The following is a 25,401-nucleotide window of genomic DNA, read 5'->3' on the forward strand; positions in this document are numbered from 1 at the left end:
TGGAGACATGGGAGCCTTGCTACGCTGATGGGCAGGATGCCAATTGCCAACAGCCACTCTGGAGAAGTGTACGGTGTGTCCTGAAACATGTAATAAACACAGCTTACAGAGCATAGGGCACTTCCACTCATGGGCGTATAAATTGGGAAAACTAAAAATCAACAAGAAACAGGCACCCCAAAGTTTCGGGCTGCTCTGTGTACAAGAACCTCCACTTAGGTACACCTTAAACATGCCAGGAAAGAGAAAAATGGATAAAGAAGTTGTGGTACTTAGGCACAATGGAATATCACTCAGCCATGAAATCAATGTCATAAGGCTAGTAGCAGCATGATGAGTGGATTTAGGGACGAGGATTCTAAGTGAAATAAGTCACACAGAAAAAGACACTTATCCTAAGATATCACTTATAGAGGGCATGTCAAAATCGCTACACTTGAACTGAATTACAAAACAGAACAGAATCACATATTTAGAAGACACACTATGGCTGCTTAACGGGAAAGGTGAGGTGGGGTGATGCATAAAACAAGGGTTTGAAATTAGCTCACATACCGTTCCATAAGCCAAATATGTAACAGACAAGACCTCCTCCCTGCTCAGTGAACTGGACTCAACACCCCCTATTCACCGCACAAGAATATATCTGACTAGCAAGAATCTTAAAACCTATGTATTGATATCTCTCTGGAGTTGAATCAAGAGGGTGTAAAGCGGCATAAACACAGCAGGGAAAAGCAGCTCAACCCCATTATCAAAATAAATTACTTAAAATGAACGCCATAAAACAAAGACAGTGAAAGAGAGAGAAATTCTTACAAAATCCGTTCGGAGGCTCTGATGCAACCTGGATTGACCATATCTAGACCCACAGCTGGATGAGACATAAGGCTGGACACTCTTGGGGCTGAGAGGTTTGGTGAGGTTGGGTGAGGAAACGCAGACCCTTTAAAGTAATACCGCGGGGTACCCACCCCATGGGTCCCAAATCTCCAGGTTCAAGGGCATCTTCCTACATTGAAAACGTGCATGGGAAACCCAGAAGATGGTACAGCGTGTGATCGGGAAAGGTTTCTAAAACGCATTTCATTTCTCCTCTTCTTGTGCTCGGGTTCGCCATTCCAGCCGCTTTACTAACAATCTCCCTACTTGGAGAATCAGCACCTTGAAGCTCCTGTTTCTTTCGTACAGGTTGCAATTTGTCCTGAGGATGAACGGGAAGAGGGGGAACCAACGAGAGACTAGCTCTAGGTGTTGGGACAGGCACAGGTCACTCTATTTCCCCATCAGGAAGAAAAATGAAGCACAGGCTCAGCCTGCCCCCCGGAACCAGAATAGGGCCTGAAGCAATCCTGCGCTTTTGCGGCCAGCTCCCAAAAAAGCGAGTTGACAAATGGAGCTCAGGGCCACTGCAATTCACAAACCTGCAGAGTTATAAATGATAACTCTCGTCCACAAATATATTGAGGGAAGGAAACGAAGAGGATTTGAAAGCAAGGCAGAATTGCAGGAAACAGATTTCAGGAGGTAGATTCGACTCGCCTTTAAAGCACATGAAAAGCGGCAAAACGTTGACAATGATGCCCTTGGCCAAAAAGGGCGTATGCGTTTTTTCCTGAATATATTCAGGAAAAAACGCATACGCCCTTTTTGGCCAACCAAGCAAGCCGGAAGTGCAAATCAGCACTACAAAGAAGTCTCGCTTGCCATCGGTCAAAAGGGCCACGCTGCAAAAAGAGTAAACACCAGAAATGCAGGACAGGCCATGGAGACATGGGAGCCTTGCTAGGCTGAGGGGTGGGATGTCAATTGCCAACAGCCACTCTGGAGAAGTGTACGGTGTGTCCTGAAACATGTAATAAACACAGCTTACAGAGCATAGGGCACTTCCACTCATGGGCGTATAAATTGGGAAAACTAAAAATCAACAAGACACAGGCACCCCAAAGTTTCGGGCTGCTCTGTGTACAAGAATCTCCACTTAGCTACACCTTAAGTATCCCAGGAAAGAGAAAAATGGATAAAGAAGTTGTGGTACTTAGGCACAATGGAATATCACTCAGCCATGAAATCAATGTCATAAGGCTAGTAGCAGCATGATGAGTGGATTTAGGGACGAGGATTCTAAGTGAAATAAGTCACACAGAAAAAGACAGTTATCCTAAGATATCACTTATAGAGGGCATGTCAAAATCGCTACACTTGAACTGAATTACAAAACAGAACAGAGTCACACATTTAGAAGACACACTATGGCTGCTTAACGGGAAAGGTGAGGTGGGCTGATGCATAAAACAAGGGTTTGAAATTAGCTCATATACCATTCCATAAGCCAAATATGTAACAGACAAGACCTCCTCCCTGCTCAGTGAACTGGACTCAACACCCCCTATTCACCGCACAAGAATATATCTGACTAGCAAGAATCTTAAAACCTATGTATTGATATCTCTCTGGAGTTGAATCAAGAGGGTGTAAAGCGGCATAAACACAGCAGGGAAAAGCAGCTCAACCCCATTATCAAAATAAATTACTTAAAATGAACCCCATAAAACAAAGACAGTGAAAGAGAGAGAAATTCTTACAAAATCCGTTCGGGGGCTCTTATGCAACCTGGATTGACCATATCTAGACCCACAGCTGGATGAGACAAAAGGCTGGACAAACTTGGGGCTGAGAGGATTGGTGAGGTTGGGTGAGCAAACGCAGACCGCTTAAAGTAATACCGCGTGGTACCCACCCCAAGGGTCCCAAATCTCCAGGTTCAAGGGCATCTTCCTACATCGAAAACATGCCTGGGAAACCCAGAAGATGGTACACCGTGTGATCGGGAAAGGTTTCTAAAACGCACCTCATTTCTCCTCTCCTTGTGCTCGGGTTCGCCATTCCAGCCGCTTTACTAACAATCTCCCTACTTGGAGAATCAGCACCTGGAACCTCCTGTTTGTTTCGTACAGGTTGCAATTTGTCCTGAGGATGAACGGGAAGACGGGGAACCAATGAGAGACTAGCTCTAGATGTTGGGACAGGCACAGGTCACTCTATTTCCCCATCAGGAAGAAGAATGAAGCACAGGCTCAGCCTGCCCCCGGAACCAGAATAGGGCCTGAAGCAATCCTGCGCTTTTGCGGCCAGCTCCCAAAAAAGCGAGTTGACAAATGGAGCTCAGGGCCACTGCAATTCACAAACCTGCAGAGTTATAAATGATAACTCTCGTCCACAAATATATTGAGGGAAGGCAACGAAGAGGATTTCAAAGCAAGGCAGAATTGCAGGAAACAGATTTCAGGAGGTAGATTCGACTCGCCTTTAAAGCACATGAAAAGCGGCAAAACGTTGACAATGATGCCCTTGGCCAAAAAGGGCGTATGCGTTTTTTCCTGAATATATTCAGGAAAAAACGCATACGCCCTTTTTGGCCAACCAAGCAAGCCGGAAGTGCAAATCAGCACTACAAAGAAGTCTCGCTTGCCATCGGTCAAAAGGGCCATGCTGCCAAAAGTGTAAAAACCAGAAATTCAGGACAGGCCATGGAGACATGGGAGCCTTGCTACGCTGATGGGCAGGATGCCAATTGCCAACAGCCACTCTGGAGAAGTGTACGGTGTGTCCTGAAACATGTAATAAACACAGCTTACAGAGCATAGGGCACTTCCACTCATGGGCGTATAAATTGGGAAAACTAAAAATCAACAAGACACAGGCACCCCAAAGTTTCGGGCTGCTCTGTGTACAAGAACCTCCACTTAGGTACACCTTAAACATGCCAGGAAAGAGAAAAATGGATAAAGAAGTTGTGGTACTTAGGCACAATGGAATATCACTCAGCCATGAAATCAATGTCATAAGGCTAGTAGCAGCATGATGAGTGGATTTAGGGACGAGGATTCTAAGTGAAATAAGTCACACAGAAAAAGACACTTATCCTAAGATATCACTTATAGAGGGCATGTCGAAATCGCTACACTTGAAGTGAATTACAAAACAGAACAGAGTCACATATTTAGAAGACACACTATGGCTGCTTAACGGGAAAGGTGAGGTGGGGTGATGCATAAAACAAGGGTTTGAAATTAGCTCACATACCGTTCCATAAGCCAAATATGTAACAGACAAGACCTCCTCCCTGCTCAGTGAACTGGACTCAACACCCCCTATTCACCGCACAAGAATATATCTGACTAGCAAGAATCTTAAAACCTATGTATTGATATCTCTCTGGAGTTGAATCAAGAGGGTGTAAAGCAGCATAAACACAGCAGGGAAAAGCAGCTCAACCCCATTATCAAAATAAATTACTTAAAATGAACGCCATAAAACAAAGACAGTGAAAGAGAGAGAAATTCTTACAAAATCCGTTCGGAGGCTCTGATGCAACCTGGATTGACCATATCTAGACCCACAGCTGGATGAGACATAAGGCTGGACACTCTTGGGGCTGAGAGGTTTGGTGAGGTTGGGTGAGCAAACGCAGACCCTTTAAAGTAATACCGCGGGGTACCCACCCCATGGGTCCCAAATCTCCAGGTTCAAGGGCATCTTCCTACATTGAAAACGTGCATGGGAAACCCAGAAGATGGTACAGCGTGTGATCGGGAAAGGTTTCTAAAACGCACCTCATTTCTCCTCTCCTTGTGCTCGGGTTCGCCATTCCAGCCGCTTTACTAACAATCTCCCTACTTGGAGAATCAGCACCTTGAAGCTCCTGTTTCTTTCGTACAGGTTGCAATTTGTCCTGAGGATGAACGGGAAGAGGGGGAACCAACGAGAGACTAGCTCTAGGTGTTGGGACAGGCACAGGTCACTCTATTTCCCCATCAGGAAGAAGAATGAAGCACAGGCTCAGCCTGCCCCCCGGAACCAGAATAGGGCCTGAAGCAATCCTGCGCTTTTGCGGCCAGCTCCCAAAAAAGCGAGTTGACAAATGGAGCTCAGGGCCACTGCAATTCACAAACCTGCAGAGTTATAAATGATAACTCTCGTCCACAAATATATTGAGGGAAGGCAACGAAGAGGATTTGAAAGCAAGGCAGAATTGCAGGAAACAGATTTCAGGAGGTAGATTCGACTCGCCTTTAAAGCACATGAAAAGCGGCAAAACGTTGACAATGATGCCCTTGGCCAAAAAGGGCGTATGCGTTTTTTCCTGAATATATTTTCCTGAATATATTCAGGAAAAAACGCATACGCCCTTTTTGGCCAACCAAGCAAGCCGGAAGTGCAAATCAGCACTACAAAGAAGTCTCGCTTGCCATCGGTCAAAAGGGCCATGCTGCCAAAAGTGTAAAAACCAGATATTCAGGACAAGCCATGGAGACATGGGAGCCTTGCTACGCTGATGGGCAGGATGCCAATTGCCAACAGCCACTCTGGAGAAGTGTACGGTGTGTCCTGAAACATGTAATAAACACAGCTTACAGAGCATAGGGCACTTCCACTCATGGGCGTATAAATTGGGAAAACTAAAAATCAACAAGACACAGGCACCCCAAAGTTTCGGGCTGCTCTGTGTACAAGAACCTCCACTTAGGTACACCTTAAACATGCCAGGAAAGAGAAAAATGGATAAAGAAGTTGTGGTACTTAGGCACAATGGAATATCACTCAGCCATGAAATCAATGTCATAAGGCTAGTAGCAGCATGATGAGTGGATTTAGGGACGAAGATTCTAAGTGAAATAAGTCACACAGAAAAAGACAGTTATCCTAAGATATCACTTATAGAGGGCATGTCAAAATCGCTACACTTGAACTGAATTACAAAACAGAACAGAATCACATATTTAGAAGACACACTATGGCTGCTTAACGGGAAAGGTGAGGTGGGGTGATGCATAAAACAAGGGTTTGAAATTAGCTCACATACCGTTCCATAAGCCAAATATGTAACAGACAAGACCTCCTCCCTGCTCAGTGAACTGGACTCAACACCCCCTATTCACCGCACAAGAATATATCTGACTAGCAAGAATCTTAAAACCTATGTATTGATATCTCTCTGGAGTTGAATCAAGAGGGTGTAAAGCGGCATAAACACAGCAGGGAAAAGCAGCTCAACCCCATTATCAAAATAAATTACTTAAAATGAACGCCATAAAACAAAGACAGTGAAAGAGAGAGAAATTCTTACAAAATCCGTTCGGAGGCTCTGATGCAACCTGGATTGACCATATCTAGACCCACAGCTGGATGAGACATAAGGCTGGACACTCTTGGGGCTGAGAGGTTTGGTGAGGTTGAGTGAGGAAACGCAGACCCTTTAAAGTAATACCGCGGGGTACCCACCCCATGGGTCCCAAATCTCCAGGTTCAAGGGCATCTTCCTACATTGAAAACGTGCATGGGAAACCCAGAAGATGGTACAGCGTGTGATCGGGAAAGGTTTCTAAAACGCATTTCATTTCTCCTCTCCTTGTGCTCGGGTTCGCCATTCCAGCCCCTTTACTAACAATCTCCCTACTTGGAGAATCAGCACCTTGAAGCTCCTGTTTCTTTCGTACAGGTTGCAATTTGTCCTGAGGATGAACGGGAAGAGGGGGAACCAACGAGAGACTAGCTCTAGGTGTTGGGACAGGCACAGGTCACTCTATTTCCCCATCAGGAAGAAAAATGAAGCACAGGCTCAGCCTGCCCCCCGGAACCAGAATAGGGCCTGAAGCAATCCTGCGCTTTTGCGGCCAGCTCCCAAAAAAGCGAGTTGACAAATGGAGCTCAGGGCCACTGCAATTCACAAAACTGCACAGTTATAAATGATAACTCTCGTCCACAAATATATTGAGGGAAGGAAACGAAGAGGATTTGAAAGCAAGGCAGAATTGCAGGAAACAGATTTCAGGAGGTAGATTCGACTCGCCTTTAAAGCACATGAAAAGCAGCAAAACGTTGACAATGATGCCCTTGGCCAAAAAGGGCGTATGCGTTTTTTCCTGAATATATTCAGGAAAAAACGCATACGCCCTTTTTGGCCAACCAAGCAAGCCGGAAGTGCAAATCAGCACTACAAAGAAGTCTCGCTTGCCATCGGTCAAAAGGGCCACGCTGCAAAAGAGTAAACACCAGAAATGCAGGACAGGCCATGGAGACATGGGAGCCTTGCTAGGCTGAGGGGTGGGATGTCAATTGCCAACAGCCACTCTGGAGAAGTGTACGGTGTGTCCTGAAACATGTAATAAACACAGCTTACAGAGCATAGGGCACTTCCACTCATGGGCGTATAAATTGGGAAAACTAAAAATCAACAAGACACAGGCACCCCAAAGTTTCGGGCTGCTCTGTGTACAAGAATCTCCACTTAGCTACACCTTAAGTATCCCAGGAAAGAGAAAAATGGATAAAGAAGTTGTGGTACTTAGGCACAATGGAATATCACTCAGCCATGAAATCAATGTCATAAGGCTAGTAGCAGCATGATGAGTGGATTTAGGGACGAGGATTCTAAGTGAAATAAGTCACACAGAAAAAGACAGTTATCCTAAGATATCACTTATAGAGGGCATGTCAAAATCGCTACACTTGAACTGAATTACAAAACAGAACAGAGTCACACATTTAGAAGACACACTATGGCTGCTTAACGGGAAAGGTGAGGTGGGCTGATGCATAAAACAAGGGTTTGAAATTAGCTCATATACCATTCCATAAGCCAAATATGTAACAGACAAGACCTCCTCCCTGCTCAGTGAACTGGAGTCAACACCCCCTAGTCACCGCACAAGAATATATCTGACTAGCAAGAATCTTAAAACCTATGTATTGATATCTCTCTGGAGTTGAATCAAGAGGGTGTAAAGCGGCATAAACACAGCAGGGAAAAGCAGCTCAACCCCATTATCAAAATAAATTACTTAAAATGAACCCCATAAAACAAAGACAGTGAAAGAGAGAGAAATTCTTACAAAATCCGTTCGGGGGCTCTTATGCAACCTGGATTGACCATATCTAGACCCACAGCTGGATGAGACAAAAGGCTGGACAAACTTGGGGCTGAGAGGATTGGTGAGGTTGGGTGAGCAAACGCAGACCGCTTAAAGTAATACCGCGTGGTACCCACCCCAAGGGTCCCAAATCTCCAGGTTCAAGGGCATCTTCCTACATCGAAAACATGCCTGGGAAACCCAGAAGATGGTACACCGTGTGATCGGGAAAGGTTTCTAAAACGCACCTCATTTCTCCTCTCCTTGTGCTCGGGTTCGCCATTCCAGCCGCTTTACTAACAATCTCCCTACTTGGAGAATCAGCACCTGGAACCTCCTGTTTGTTTCGTACAGGTTGCAATTTGTCCTGAGGATGAACGGGAAGAGGGGGAACCAATGAGAGACTAGCTCTAGATGTTGGGACAGGCACAGGTCACTCTATTTCCCCATCAGGAAGAAGAATGAAGCACAGGCTCAGCCTGCCCCCCGGAACCAGAATAGGGCCTGAAGCAATCCTGCGCTTTTGCGGCCAGCTCCCAAAAAAGCGAGTTGACAAATGGAGCTCAGGGCCACTGCAATTCACAAACCTGCAGAGTTATAAATGATAACTCTCGTCCACAAATATATTGAGGGAAGGCAACGAAGAGGATTTGAAAGCAAGGCAGAATTGCAGGAAACAGATTTCAGGAGGTAGATTCGACTCGCCTTTAAAGCACATGAAAAGCAGCAAAACGTTGACAATGATGCCCTTGGCCAAAAAGGGCGTATGCGTTTTTTCCTGAATATATTCAGGAAAAAACGCATACGCCCTTTTTGGCCAACCAAGCAAGCCGGAAGTGCAAATCAGCACTACAAAGAAGTCTCGCTTGCCATCGGTCAAAAGGGCCATGCTGCCAAAAGTGTAAAACCAGAAATTCAGGACAGGCCATGGAGACATGGGAGCCTTGCTACGCTGATGGGCAGGATGCCAATTGCCAACAGCCACTCTGGAGAAGTGTACGGTGTGTCCTGAAACATGTAATAAACACAGCTTACAGAGCATAGGGCACTTCCACTCATGGGCGTATAAATTGGGAAAACTAAAAATCAACAAGACACAGGCACCCCAAAGTTTCGGGCTGCTCTGTGTACAAGAACCTCCACTTAGGTACACCTTAAACATGCCAGGAAAGAGAAAAATGGATAAAGAAGTTGTGGTACTTAGGCACAATGGAATATCACTCAGCCATGAAATCAATGTCATAAGGCTAGTAGCAGCATGATGAGTGGATTTAGGGACGAGGATTCTAAGTGAAATAAGTCACACAGAAATAGACACTTATCCTAAGATATCACTTATAGAGGGCATGTCGAAATCGCTACACTTGAAGTGAATTACAAAACAGAACAGAGTCACATATTTAGAAGACACACTATGGCTGCTTAACGGGAAAGGTGAGGTGGGCTGATGCATAAAACAAGGGTTTGAAATTAGCTCACATACCGTTCCATAAGCCAAATATGTAACAGACAAGACCTCCTCCCTGCTCAGTGAACTGGACTCAACACCCCCTATTCACCGCACAAGAATATATCTGACTAGCAAGAATCTTAAAACCTATGTATTGATATCTCTCTGGAGTTGAATCAAGAGGGTGTAAAGCGGCATAAACACAGCAGGGAAAAGCAGCTCAACCCCATTATCAAAATAAATTACTTAAAATGAACGCCATAAAACAAAGACAGTGAAAGAGAGAGAAATTCTTACAAAATCCGTTCGGAGGCTCTGATGCAACCTGGATTGACCATATCTAGACCCACAGCTGGATGAGACATAAGGCTGGACACTCTTGGGGCTGAGAGGTTTGGTGAGGTTGGGTGAGGAAACGCAGACCCTTTAAAGTAATACCGCGGGGTACCCACCCCATGGGTCCCAAATCTCCAGGTTCAAGGGCATCTTCCTACATTGAAAACGTGCATGGGAAACCCAGAAGATGGTACAGCGTGTGATCGGGAAAGGTTTCTAAAACGCACCTCATTTCTCCTCTCCTTGTGCTCGGGTTCGCCATTCCAGCCGCTTTATTAACAATCTCCCTACTTGGAGAATCAGCACCTTGAAGCTCCTGTTTCTTTCGTACAGGTTGCAATTTGTCCTGAGGATGAACGGGAAGAGGGGGAACCAACGAGAGACTAGCTCTAGGTGTTGGGACAGGCACAGGTCACTCTATTTCCCCATCAGGAAGAAGAATGAAGCACAGGCTCAGCCTGCCCCCCGGAACCAGAATAGGGCCTGAAGCAATCCTGCGCTTTTGCGGCCAGCTCCCAAAAAAGCGAGTTGACAAATGGAGCTCAGGGCCACTGCAATTCACAAACCTGCAGAGTTATAAATGATAACTCTCGTCCACAAATATATTGAGGGAAGGCAACGAAGAGGATTTGAAAGCAAGGCAGAATTGCAGGAAACAGATTTCAGGAGGTAGATTCGACTCGCCTTTAAAGCACATGAAAAGCGGCAAAACGTTGACAATGATGCCCTTGGCCAAAAAGGGCGTATGCGTTTTTTCCTGAATATATTCAGGAAAAAACGCATACGCCCTTTTTGGCCAACCAAGCAAGCCGGAAGTGCAAATCAGCACTACAAAGAAGTCTCGCTTGCCATCGGTCAAAAGGGCCACGCTGCAAAAAGAGTAAACACCAGAAATGCAGGACAGGCCATGGAGACATGGGAGCCTTGCTAGGCTGAGGGGTGGGATGTCAATTGCCAACAGCCACTCTGGAGAAGTGTACGGTGTGTCCTGAAACATGTAATAAACACAGCTTACAGAGCATAGGGCACTTCCACTCATGGGCGTATAAATTGGGAAAACTAAAAATCAACAAGACACAGGCACCCCAAAGTTTAGGGCTGCTCTGTGTATAAGAATCTCCACTTAGCTACACCTTAAGTATCCCAGGAAAGAGAAAAATGGATAAAGAAGTTGTGGTACTTAGGCACAATGGAATATCACTCAGCCATGAAATCAATGTCATAAGGCTAGTAGCAGCATGATGAGTGGATTTAGGGACGAGGATTCTAAGTGAAATAAGTCACACAGAAAAAGACAGTTATCCTAAGATATCACTTATAGAGGGCATGTCAAAATCGCTACACTTGAACTGAATTACAAAACAGAACAGAGTCACACATTTAGAAGACACACTATGGCTGCTTAACGGGAAAGGTGAGGTGGGCTGATGCATAAAACAAGGGTTTGAAATTAGCTCACATACCATTCCATAAGCCAAATATGTAACAGACAAGACCTCCTCCCTGCTCAGTGAACTGGACTCAACACCCCCTATTCACCGCACAAGAATATATCTGACTAGCAAGAATCTTAAAACCTATGTATTGATATCTCTCTGGAGTTGAATCAAGAGGGTGTAAAGCGGCATAAACACAGCAGGGAAAAGCAGCTCAACCCCATTATCAAAATAAATTACTTAAAATGAACGCCATAAAACAAAGACAGTGAAAGAGAGAGAAATTCTTACAAAATCCGTTCGGAGGCTCTGATGCAACCTGGATTGACCATATCTAGACCCACAGCTGGATGAGACATAAGGCTGGACACTCTTGGGGCTGAGAGGTTTGGTGAGGTTGGGTGAGGAAACGCAGACCCTTTAAAGTAATACCGCGGGGTACCCACCCCATGGGTCCCAAATCTCCAGGTTCAAGGGCATCTTCCTACATTGAAAACGTGCCTGGGAAACCCAGAGGATGGTACAGCGTGTGATCGAGAAAGGTTTCTAAAACGCACCTCATTTCTCCTCTCCTTGTGCTCGGGTTCGCCATTCCAGCCGCTTTACTAACAATCTCCCTACTTGGAGAATCAGCACCTTGAAGCTCCTGTTTCTTTCGTACAGGTTGCAATTTGTCCTGAGGATGAACGGGAAGAGGGGGAACCAACGAGAGACTAGCTCTAGGTGTTGGGACAGGCACAGGTCACTCTATTTCCCCATCAGGAAGAAGAATGAAGCACAGGCTCAGCCTGACCCCGGAACCAGAATAGGGCCTGAAGCAATCCTGCGCTTTTGCGGCCAGCTCCCAAAAAAGCGAGTTGACAAATGGAGCTCAGGGCCACTGCAATTCACAAACCTGCAGAGTTATAAATGATAACTCTCATCGACAAATATATTGAGGGAAGGCAACGAAGAGGATTTGAAAACAAGGCAGAATTGCAGGAAACAGATTTCAGGAGGTAGATTCGACTCGCCTTTAAAGCACATGAAAAGCAGCAAAACGTTGACAATGATGCCCTTGGCCAAAAAGCGCGTATGCGTTTTTTCCTGAATATATTCAGGAAAAAACGCATACGCCCTTTTTGGCCAACCAAGCAAGCCGGAAGTGCAAATCAGCACTACAAAGAAGTCTCGCTTGCCATCGGTCAAAAGGGCCATGCTGCCAAAAGTGTAAAAACCAGAAATTCAGGACAGGCCATGGAGACATGGGAGCCTTGCTACGCTGATGGGCGGGATGCCAATTGCCAACAGCCACTCTGGAGAAGTGTACGGTGTGTCCTGAAACATGTAATAAACACAGCTTACAGAGCATAGGGCACTTCCACTCATGGGCGTATAAATTGGGAAAACTAAAAATCAACAAGACACAGGCACCCCAAAGTTTCGGGCTGCTCTGTGTACAAGAACCTCCACTTAGGTACACCTTAAACATGCCAGGAAAGAGAAAAATGGATAAAGAAGTTGTGGTACTTAGGCACAATGGAATATCACTCAGCCATGAAATCAATGTCATAAGGCTAGTAGCAGCATGATGAGTGGATTTAGGGACGAGGATTCTAAGTGAAATAAGTCACACAGAAAAAGACAGTTATCCTAAGATATCACTTATAGAGGGCATGTCAAAATCGCTACACTTGAACTGAATTACAAAACAGAACAGAGTCACACATTTAGAAGACACACTATGGCTGCTTAACGGGAAAGGTGAGGTGGGCTGATGCATAAAACAAGGGTTTGAAATTAGCTCATATACCATTCCATAAGCCAAATATGTAACAGACAAGACCTCCTCCCTGCTCAGTGAACTGGACTCAACACCCCCTATTCACCGCACAAGAATATATCTGACTAGCAAGAATCTTAAAACCTATGTATTGATATCTCTCTGGAGTTGAATCAAGAGGGTGTAAAGCGGCATAAACACAGCAGGGAAAAGCAGCTCAACCCCATTATCAAAATAAATTACTTAAAATGAACGCCATAAAACAAAGACAGTGAAAGAGAGAGAAATTCTTACAAAATCCGTTCGGAGGCTCTGATGCAACCTGGATTGACCATATCTAGACCCACAGCTGGATGAGACATAAGGCTGGACACTCTTGGGGCTGAGAGGTTTGGTGAGGTTGGGTGAGGAAACGCAGACCCTTTAAAGTAATACCGCGGGGTACCCACCCCATGGGTCCCAAATCTCCAGGTTCAAGGGCATCTTCCTACATTGAAAACGTGCATGGGAAACCCAGAAGATGGTACAGCGTGTGATCGGGAAAGGTTTCTAAAACGCACCTCATTTCTCCTCTCCTTGTGCTCGGGTTCGCCATTCCAGCCGCTTTACTAACAATCTCCCTACTTGGAGAATCAGCACCTTGAAGCTCCTGTTTCTTTCGTACAGGTTGCAATTTGTCCTGAGGATGAACGGGAAGAGGGGGAACCAACGAGAGACTAGCTCTAGGTGTTGGGACAGGCACAGGTCACTCTATTTCCCCATCAGGAAGAAGAATGAAGCACAGGCTCAGCCTGCCCCCCGGAACCAGAATAGGGCCTGAAGCAATCCTGCGCTTTTGCGGCCAGCTCCCAAAAAAGCGAGTTGACAAATGGAGCTCAGGGCCACTGCAATTCACAAACCTGCAGAGTTATAAATGATAACTCTCGTCCACAAATATATTGAGGGAAGGCAACGAAGAGGATTTGAAAGCAAGGCAGAATTGCAGGAAACAGATTTCAGGAGGTAGATTCGACTCGCCTTTAAAGCACATGAAAAGTGGCAAAACGTTGACAATGATGCCCTTGGCCAAAAAGGGCGTATGCGTTTTTTCCTGAATATATTTTCCTGAATATATTCAGGAAAAAACGCATACGCCCTTTTTGGCCAACCAAGCAAGCCGGAAGTGCAAATCAGCACTACAAAGAAGTCTCGCTTGCCATCGGTCAAAAGGGCCATGCTGCCAAAAGTGTAAAAACCAGATATTCAGGACAAGCCATGGAGACATGGGAGCCTTGCTACGCTGATGGGCAGGATGCCAATTGCCAACAGCCACTCTGGAGAAGTGTACGGTGTGTCCTGAAACATGTAATAAACACAGCTTACAGAGCATAGGGCACTTCCACTCATGGGCGTATAAATTGGGAAAACTAAAAATCAACAAGACACAGGCACCCAAACGTTTCGGGCTGCTCTGTGTACAAGAACCTCCACTTAGGTACACCTTAAACATGCCAGGAAAGAGAAAAATGGATAAAGAAGTTGTGGTACTTAGGCACAATGGAATATCACTCAGCCATGAAATCAATGTCATAAGGCTAGTAGCAGCATGATGAGTGGATTTAGGGACGAGGATTCTAAGTGAAATAAGTCACACAGAAAAAGACAGTTATCCTAAGATATCACTTATAGAGGGCATGTCAAAATCGCTACACTTGAACTGAATTACAAAACAGAACAGAATCACATATTTAGAAGACACACTATGGCTGCTTAACGGGAAAGGTGAGGTGGGGTGATGCATAAAACAAGGGTTTGAAATTAGCTCACATACCGTTCCATAAGCCAAATATGTAACAGACAAGACCTCCTCCCTGCTCAGTGAACTGGACTCAACACCCCCTATTCACCGCACAAGAATATATCTGACTAGCAAGAATCTTAAAACCTATGTATTGATATCTCTCTGGAGTTGAATCAAGAGGGTGTAAAGCGGCATAAACACAGCAGGGAAAAGCAGCTCAACCCCATTATCAAAATAAATTACTTAAAATGAACGCCATAAAACAAAGACAGTGAAAGAGAGAGAAATTCTTACAAAATCCGTTCGGAGGCTCTGATGCAACCTGGATTGACCATATCTAGACCCACAGCTGGATGAGACATAAGGCTGGACACTCTTGGGGCTGAGAGGTTTGGTGAGGTTGAGTGAGGAAACGCAGACCCTTTAAAGTAATACCGCGGGGTACCCACCCCATGGGTCCCAAATCTCCAGGTTCAAGGGCATCTTCCTACATTGAAAACGTGCATGGGAAACCCAGAAGATGGTACAGCGTGTGATCGGGAAAGGTTTCTAAAACGCATTTCATTTCTCCTCTCCTTGTGCTCGGGTTCGCCATTCCAGCCACTTTACTAACAATCTCCCTACTTGGAGAATCAGCACCTTGAAGCTCCTGTTTCTTTCGTACAGGTTGCAATTTGTCCTGAGGATGAACGGGAAGAGGGGGAACCAACGAGAGACTAGCTCTAGGTGTTGGGACAGGCACAGGTCACTCTATTTCCCCATCAGGAAGAAAAATGAAGCACAGGCTCAGCCTGCCCCCCGGAACCAGAATAGGGCCTGAAGCAATCCTGCGCTTTTGCGGCCAGCTCCCAAAAAAGCGAGTTGACAAATGGAGCTCAGGGCCACTGCAATTCACAAAACTGCACAGTTATAAATGATAACTCTCGTCCACAAATATATTGAGGGAAGGAAACGAAGAGGATTTGAAAGCAAGGCAGAATTGCAGGAAACAGATTTCAGGAGGTAGATTCGACTCGCCTTTAAAGCACATGAAAAGCAGCAAAACGTTGACAATGATGCCCTTGGCCAAAAAGGGCGTATGCGTTTTTTCCTGAATATATTCAGGAAAAAACGCATACGCCCTTTTTGGCCAACCAAGCAAGCCGGAAGTGAAAATCAGCACTACATAGAAGTCTCGCTTGCCATCGGTCAAAAGGGCCACGCTGCAAAAAGAGTAAACACCAGAAATGCAGGACAGGCCATGGAGACATGGGAGCCTTGCTAGGCTGAGGGGTGGGATGTCAATTGCCAACAGCCACTCTGGAGAAGTGTACGGTGTGTCCTGAAACATGTAATAAACACAGCTTACAGAGCATAGGGCACTTCCACTCATGGGCGTATAAATTGGGAAAACTAAAAATCAACAAGACACAGGCACCCCAAAGTTTCGGGCTGCTCTGTGTACAAGAATCTCCACTTAGCTACACCTTAAGTATCCCAGGAAAGAGAAAAATGGATAAAGAAGTTGTGGTACTTAGGCACAATGGAATATCACTCAGCCATGAAATCAATGTCATAAGGCTAGTAGCAGCATGATGAGTGGATTTAGGGACGAGGATTCTAAGTGAAATAAGTCACACAGAAAAAGACAGTTATCCTAAGATATCACTTATAGAGGGCATGTCAAAATCGCTACACTTGAACTGAATTACAAAACAGAACAGAGTCACACATTTAGAAGACACACTATGGCTGCTTAACGGGAAAGGTGAGGTGGGCTGATGCATAAAACAAGGGTTTGAAATTAGCTCATATACCATTCCATAAGCCAAATATGTAACAGACAAGACCTCCTCCCTGCTCAGTGAACTGGACTCAACACCCCCTATTCACCGCACAAGAATATATCTGACTAGCAAGAATCTTAAAACCTATGTATTGATATCTCTCTGGAGTTGAATCAAGAGGGTGTAAAGCGGCATAAACACAGCAGGGAAAAGCAGCTCAACCCCATTATCAAAATAAATTACTTAAAATGAACCCCATAAAACAAAGACAGTGAAAGAGAGAGAAATTCTTACAAAATCCGTTCGGGGGCTCTTATGCAACCTGGATTGACCATATCTAGACCCACAGCTGGATGAGACAAAAGGCTGGACAAACTTGGGGCTGAGAGGATTGGTGAGGTTGGGTGAGCAAACGCAGACCGCTTAAAGTAATACCGCGTGGTACCCACCCCAAGGGTCCCAAATCTCCAGGTTCAAGGGCATCTTCCTACATCGAAAACATGCCTGGGAAACCCAGAAGATGGTACACCGTGTGATCGGGAAAGGTTTTTAAACGCACCTCATTTCTCCTCTCCTTGTGCTCGGGTTCGCCATTCCAGCCGCTTTACTAACAATCTCCCTACTTGGAGAATCAGCACCTGGAACCTCCTGTTTGTTTCGTACAGGTTGCAATTTGTCCTGAGGATGAACGGGAAGACGGGGAACCAATGAGAGACTAGCTCTAGATGTTGGGACAGGCACAGGTCACTCTATTTCCCCATCAGGAAGAAGAATGAAGCACAGGCTCAGCCTGCCCCCCGGAACCAGAATAGGGCCTGAAGCAATCCTGCGCTTTTGCGGCCAGCTCCCAAAAAAGCGAGTTGACAAATGGAGCTCAGGGCCACTGCAATTCACAAACCTGCAGAGTTATAAATGATAACTCTCGTCCACAAATATATTGAGGGAAGGCAACGAAGAGGATTTGAAAGCAAGGCAGAATTGCAGGAAACAGATTTCAGGAGGTAGATTCGACTCGCCTTTAAAGCACATGAAAAGCAGCAAAACGTTGACAATGATGCCCTTGGCCAAAAAGGGCGTATGCGTTTTTTCCTGAATATATTCAGGAAAAAACGCATACGCCCTTTTTGGCCAACCAAGCAAGCCGGAAGTGCAAATCAGCACTACAAAGAAGTCTCGCTTGCCATCGGTCAAAAGGGCCATGCTGCCAAAAGTGTAAAACCAGAAATTCAGGACAGGCCATGGAGACATGGGAGCCTTGCTACGCTGATGGGCAGGATGCCAATTGCCAACAGCCACTCTGGAGAAGTGTACGGTGTGTCCTGAAACATGTAATAAACACAGCTTACAGAGCATAGGGCACTTCCACTCATGGGTGTATAAATTGGGAAAACTAAAAATCAACAAGACACAGGCACCCAAAAGTTTCGGGCTGCTCTGTGTACAAGAACCTCCACTTAGGTACACCTTAAACATGCCAGGAAAGAGAAAAATGGATAAAGTTGTGGTACTTAGGCACAATGGAAAATCACTCAGCCATGAAATCAATGTCATAAGGCTAGTAGCAGCATGATGAGTGGATTTAGGGACGAGGATTCTAAGTGAAATAAGTCACACAGAAAAAGACAGTTATCCTAAGATATCACTTATAGAGGGCATGTCAAAATCGCTACACTTGAAGTGAATTACAAAACAGAACAGAGTCACATATTTAGAAGACACACTATGGCTGCTTAACGGGAAAGGTGAGGTGGGGTGATGCATAAAACAAGGGTTTGAAATTAGCTCACATACCGTTCCATAAGCCAAATATGTAACAGACAAGACCTCCTCCCTGCTCAGTGAACAGGACTCAACACCCCCTATTCACCGCACAAGAATATATCTGACTAGCAAGAATCTTAAACCTATGTATTGATATCTCTCTGGAGTTGAATCAAGAGGGTGTAAAGCGGCATAAACACAGCAGGGAAAAGCAGCTCAACCCCATTATCAAAATAAATTACTTAAAATGAACGCCATAAAACAAAGACAGTGAAAGAGAGAGAAATTTTTACAAAATCCGTTCGGAGGCTCTGATGCAACCTGGATTGACCATATCTAGACCCACAGCTGGATGAGACATAAGGCTGGACACTCTTGGGGCTGAGAGGTTTGGTGAGGTTGGGTGAGGAAACGCAGACCCTTTAAAGTAATACCGCGGGGTACCCACCCCATGGGTCCCAAATCTCCAGGTTCAAGGGCATCTTCCTACATTGAAAACGTGCATGGGAAACCCAGAGGATGGTACAGCGTGTGATCGGGAAAGGTTTCTAAAACGCACCTCATTTCTCCTCTCCTTGTGCTCGGGTTCGCCATTCCAGCCGCTTTATTAACAATCTCCCTACTTGGAGAATCAGCACCTTGAAGCTCCTGTTTCTTTCGTACAGGTTGCAATTTGTCCTGAGGATGAACGGGAAGAGGGGGAACCAACGAGAGACTAGCTCTAGGTGTTGGGACAGGCACAGGTCACTCTATTTCCCCATCAGGAAGAAGAATGAAGCACAGGCTCAGCCTGCCCCCCGGAACCAGAATAGGGCCTGAAGCAATCCTGCGCTTTTGCGGCCAGCTCCCAAAAAAGCGAGTTGACAAATGGAGCTCAGGGCCACTGCAATTCACAAACCTGCAGAGTTATCAATGATAACTCTCGTCCACAAATATATTGAGGGAAGGCAACGAAGAGGATTTGAAAGCAAGGCAGAATTGCAGGAAACAGATTTCAGGAGGTAGATTCGACTCGCCTTTAAAGCACATGAAAAGCGGCAAAACGTTGACAATGATGCCCTTGGCCAAAAAGGGCGTATGCGTTTTTTCCTGAATATATTTTCCTGAATATATTCAGGAAAAAACGCATACGCCCTTTTTGGCCAACCAAGCAAGCCGGAAGTGCAAATCAGCACTACAAAGAAGTCTCGCTTGCCATCGGTCAAAAGGGCCATGCTGCAAAAAGTGTAAAAACCAGAAATGCAGGACAGGCCATGGAGACATGGGAGCCTTGCTACGCTGATGGGCAGGATGCCAATTGCCAACAGCCACTCTGGAGAAGTGTACGGTGTGTCCTGAAACATGTAATAAACACAGCTTACAGAGCATAGGGCACTTCCACTCATGGGCGTATAAATTGGGAAAACTAAAAATCAACAAGACACAGGCACCCCAAAGTTTCGGGCTGCTCTGTGTACAAGAACCTCCACTTAGGTACACCTTAAACATGCCAGGAAAGAGAAAAATGGATAAAGAAGTTGTGGTACTTAGGCACAATGGAATATCACTCAGCCATGAAATCAATGTCATAAGGCTAGTAGCAGCATGATGAGTGGATTTAGGGACGAGGATTCTAAGTGAAATAAGTCACACAGAAAAAGACACTTATCCTAAGATATCACTTATAGAGGGCATGTCAAAATCGCTACACTTGAAGTGAATTACAAAACAGAACAGAGTCACACATTTAGAAGACACACTATGGCTGCTTAACGGGAAAGGTGAGGTGGGGTGATGCATAAAACAAGGGTTTGAAATTAGCTCACATACCGTTCCATAAGCCAAATATGTAACAGACAAGACCTCCTCCCTGCTCAGTGAACTGGACTCAACACCCCCTATTCACCGCACAAGAATATATCTGACTAGCAAGAATCTTAAAACCTATGTATTGATATCTCTCTGGAGTTGAATCAAGAGGTTGTAAAGCGGCATAAACACAGCAGGGAAAAGCAGCTCAACCCTATTATCAAAATAAATTACTTAAAATGAACGCCATAAAACAAAGACAGTGAAAGAGAGAGATATTCTTACAAAATCCGTTCGGGGGCTCTTATGCAACCTGGATTGACCATATCTAGACCCACAGCTGGATGAGACAAAAGGCTGGACAATCTTGGGGCTGAGAGGATTGGTGAGGTTGGGTGAGCAAACGCAGACCGCTTAAAGTAATACCGCGTGGTACCCACCCCAAGGGTCCCAAATCTCCAGGTTCAAGGGCATCTTCCTACATCGAAAACATGCCTGGGAAACCCAGAAGATGGTACACCGTGTGATCGGGAAAGGTTTCTAAAACGCACCTCATTTCTCCTCTCCTTGTGCTCGGGTTCGCCATTCCAGCCGCTTTACTAACAATCTCCCTACTTGGAGAATCAGCACCTGGAACCTCCTGTTTGTTTCGTACAGGTTGCAATTTGTCCTGAGGATGAACGGGAAGACGGGGAACCAATGAGAGACTAGCTCTAGGTGTTGGGACAGGCACAGGTCACTCTATTTCCCCATCAGGAAGAAGAATGAAGCACAGGCTCAGCCTGCCCCCGGGAACCAGAATAGGGCCTGAAGCAATCCTGCGCTTTTGCGGCCAGCTCCCAAAAAAGCGAGTTGACAAATGGAGCTCAGGGCCACTGCAATTCACAAACCTGCAGAGTTATAAATGATAACTCTCGTCCACAAATATATTGAGGTAAGGCAACGAAGAGGATTTGAAAGCAAAGCAGAATTGCAGGAAACAGATTTCAGGAGGTAGATTCGACTCGCCTTTAAAGCACATGAAAAGCAGCAAAACGTTGACAATGATGCCCTTGGCCAAAAAGGGCGTATGCGTTTTTTCCTGAATATATTCAGGAAAAAACGCATACGCCCTTTTTGGCCAACCAAGCAAGCCGGAAGTGCAAATCAGCACTACAAAGAAGTCTCGCTTGCCATCGGTCAAAAGGGCCATGCTGCCAAAAGTGTAAAAACCAGAAATTCAGGACAGGCCATGGAGACATGGGAGCCTTGCTACGCTGATGGGCAGGATGCCAATTGCCAACAGCCACTCTGGAGAAGTGTACGGTGTGTCCTGAAACATGTAATAAACACAGCTTACAGAGCATAGGGCACTTCCACTCATGGGCGTATAAATTGGGAAAACTAAAAATCAACAAGACACAGGCACCCAAAAGTTTCGGGCTGCTCTGTGTACAAGAACCTCCACTTAGGTACACCTTAAACATGCCAGGAAAGAGAAAAATGGATAAAGAAGTTGTGGTACTTAGGCACAATGGAATATCACTCAGCCATGAAATCAATGTCATAAGGCTAGTAGCAGCATGATGAGTGGATTTAGGGACGAGGATTCTAAGTGAAATAAGTCACACAGAAAAAGACACTTATCCTAAGATATCACTTATAGAGGGCATGTCAAAATCGCTACACTTGAAGTGAATTACAAAACAGAACAGAGTCACATATTTAGAAGACACACTATGGCTGCTTAACGGGAAAGGTGAGGTGGGGTGATGCATAAAACAAGGGTTTGAAATTAGCTCACATACCGTTCCATAAGCCAAATATGTAACAGACAAGACCTCCTCCCTGCTCAGTGAACTGGATTTAACACCCCCTATTCACCGCACAAGAATATATCTGACTAGCAAGAATCTTAAACCTATGTATTGATATCTCTCTGGAGTTGAATCAAGAGGGTGTAAAGCGGCATAAACACAGCAGGGAAAAGCAGCTCAACCCCATTATCAAAATAAATTACTTAAAATGAACGCCATAAAACAAAGACAGTGAAAGAGAGAGAAATTCTTACAAAATCCGTTCGGAGGCTCTGATGCAACCTGGATTGACCGTATCTAGACCCACAGCTGGATGAGACATAAGGCTGGACACTCTTGGGGCTGAGAGGTTTGGTGAGGTTGGGTGAGGAAACGCAGACCCTTTAAAGTAATACCGCGGGGTACCCACCCCATGGGTCCCAAATCTCCAGGTTCAAGGGCATCTTCCTACATTGAAAACGTGCATGGGAAACCCAGAAGATGGTACAGCGTGTGATTGGGAAAGGTTTCTAAAACGCACCTCATTTCTCCTCTCCTTGTGCTCGGGTTCGCCATTCCAGCCGCTTTATTAACAATCTCCCTACTTGGAGAATCAGCACCTTGAAGCTCCTGTTTCTTTCGTACAGGTTGCAATTTGTCCTGAGGATGAACGGGAAGAGGGGGAACCAACGAGAGACTAGCTCTAGGTGTTGGGACAGGCACAGGTCACTCTATTTCCCCATCAGGAAGAAGAATGAAGCACAGGCTCAGCCTGCCCCCCGGAACCAGAATAGGGCCTGAAGCAATCCTGCGCTTTTGCGGCCAGCTCCCAAAAAAGCGAGTTGACAAATGGAGCTCAGGGCCACTGCAATTCACAAACCTGCAGAGTTATAAATGATAACTCTCGTCCACAAATATATTGAGGGAAGGCAACGAAGAGGATTTGAAAGCAAGGCAGAATTGCAGGAAACAGATTTCAGGAGGTAGATTCGACTCGCCTTTAAAGCACATGAAAAGCGGCAAAACGTTGACAATGATGCCCTTGGCCAAAAAGGGCGTATGCGTTTTTTCCTGAATATATTCAGGAAAAAACGCATACGCCCTTTTTGGCCAACCAAGCAAGCCGGAAGTGCAAATCAGCACTACAAAGAAGTCTCGCTTGCCATCGGTCAAAAGGGCCACGCTGCAAAAAGAGTAAACACCAGAAATGCAGGACAGGCCATGGAGACATGGGAGCCTTGCTAGGCTGAGGGGTGGGATGTCAATTGCCAACAGCCACTCTGGAGAAGTGTACGCTGTGTCCTGAAACATGTAATAAACACAGCTTACAGAGCATAGGGCACTTCCACTCATGGGCGTATAAATTGGGAAAACTAAAAATCAACAAGACACAGGCACCCCAAAGTTTCGGGCTGCTCTGTGTATAAGAATCTCCACTTAGCTACACCTTAAGTATCCCAGGAAAGAGAAAAATGGATAAAGAAGTTGTGGTACTTAGGCACAATGGAATATCACTCAGCCATGAAATCAATGTCATAAGGCTAGTAGCAGCATGATGAGTGGATTTAGGGACGAGGATTCTAAGTGAAATAAGTCACACAGAAAAAGACACTTATCCTAAGATATCACTTATAGAGGGCATGTCAAAATCGCTACACTTGAACTGAATTACAAAACAGAACAGAGTCACACATTTAGAAGACACACTATGGCTGCTTAACGGGAAAGGTGAGGTGGGCTGATGCATAAAACAAGGGTTTGAAATTAGCTCACATACCATTCCATAAGCCAAATATGTAACAGACAAGACCTCCTCCCTGCTCAGTGAACTGGACTCAACACCCCCTATTCACCGCACAAGAATATATCTGACTAGCAAGAATCTTAAAACCTATGTATTGATATCTCTCTGGAGTTGAATCAAGAGGGTGTAAAGCGGCATAAACACAGCAGGGAAAAGCAGCTCAACCCCATTATCAAAATAAATTACTTAAAATGAACGCCATAAAACAAAGACAGTGAAAGAGAGAGAAATTCTTACAAAATCCGTTCGGAGGCTCTGATGCAACCTGGATTGACCATATCTAGACCCACAGCTGGATGAGACATAAGGCTGGACACTCTTGGGGCTGAGAGGTTTGGTGAGGTTGGGTGAGGAAACGCAGACCCTTTAAAGTAATACCGCAGGGTACCCACCCCATGGGTCCCAAATCTCCAGGTTCAAGGGCATCTTCCTACATTGAAAACGTGCCTGGGAAACCCAGAGGATGGTACAGCGTGTGATCGAGAAAGGTTTCTAAAACGCACCTCATTTCTCCTCTCCTTGTGCTCGGGTTCGCCATTCCAGCCGCTTTACTAACAATCTCCCTACTTGGAGAATCAGCACCTTGAAGCTCCTGTTTCTTTCGTACAGGTTGCAATTTGTCCTGAGGATGAACGGGAAGAGGGGGAACCAACGAGAGACTAGCTCTAGGTGTTGGGACAGGCACAGGTCACTCTATTTCCCCATCAGGAAGAAGAATGAAGCACAGGCTCAGCCTGACCCCGGAACCAGAATAGGGCCTGAAGCAATCCTGCGCTTTTGCGGCCAGCTCCCAAAAAAGCGAGTTGACAAATGGAGCTCAGGGCCACTGCAATTCACAAACCTGCAGAGTTATAAATGATAACTCTCATCGACAAATATATTGAGGGAAGGCAACGAAGAGGATTTGAAAGCAAGGCAGAATTGCAGGAAACAGATTTCAGGAGGTAGATTCGACTCGCCTTTAAAGCACATGAAAAGCAGCAAAACGTTGACAATGATGCCCTTGGCCAAAAAGGGCGTATGCGTTTTTTCCTGAATATATTCAGGAAAAAACGCATACGCCCTTTTTGGCCAACCAAGCAAGCCGGAAGTGCAAATCAGCACTACAAAGAAGTCTCGCTTGCCATCGGTCAAAAGGGCCATGCTGCCAAAAGTGTAAAAACCAGAAATTCAGGACAGGCCATGGAGACATGGGAGCCTTGCTACGCTGATGGGCGGGATGCCAATTGCCAACAGCCACTCTGGAGAAGTGTACGGTGTGTCCTGAAACATGTAATAAACACAGCTTACAGAGCATAGGGCACTTCCACTCATGGGCGTATAAATTGGGAAAACTAAAAATCAACAAGACACAGGCACCCAAAAGTTTCGGGCTGCTCTGTGTACAAGAACCTCCACTTAGGTACACCTTAAACATGCCAAGAAAGAGAAAAATGGATAAAGAAGTTGTGGTACTTAGGCACAATGGAATATCACTCAGCCATGAAATCAATGTCATAAGGCTAGTAGCAGCATGATGAGTGGATTTAGGGACGAGGATTCTAAGTGAAATAAGTCACACAGAAAAAGACACTTATCCTAAGATATCACTTATAGAGGGCATGTCAAAATCGCTACACTTGAAGTGAATTACAAAACAGAACAGAGTCACATATTTAGAAGACACACTATGGCTGCTTAACGGGAAAGGTGAGGTGGGGTGATGCATAAAACAAGGGTTTGAAATTAGCTCACATACCGTTCCATAAGCCAAATATGTAACAGACAAGACCTCCTCCCTGCTCAGTGAACTGGACTCAACACCCCCTATTCACCGCACAAGAATATATC

Source organism: Eubalaena glacialis, chromosome 1, assembly GCF_028564815.1.
Source record: "Eubalaena glacialis isolate mEubGla1 chromosome 1, mEubGla1.1.hap2.+ XY, whole genome shotgun sequence".
In the NCBI taxonomy this organism is placed as follows: Eukaryota; Metazoa; Chordata; class Mammalia; order Artiodactyla; family Balaenidae; genus Eubalaena; species Eubalaena glacialis.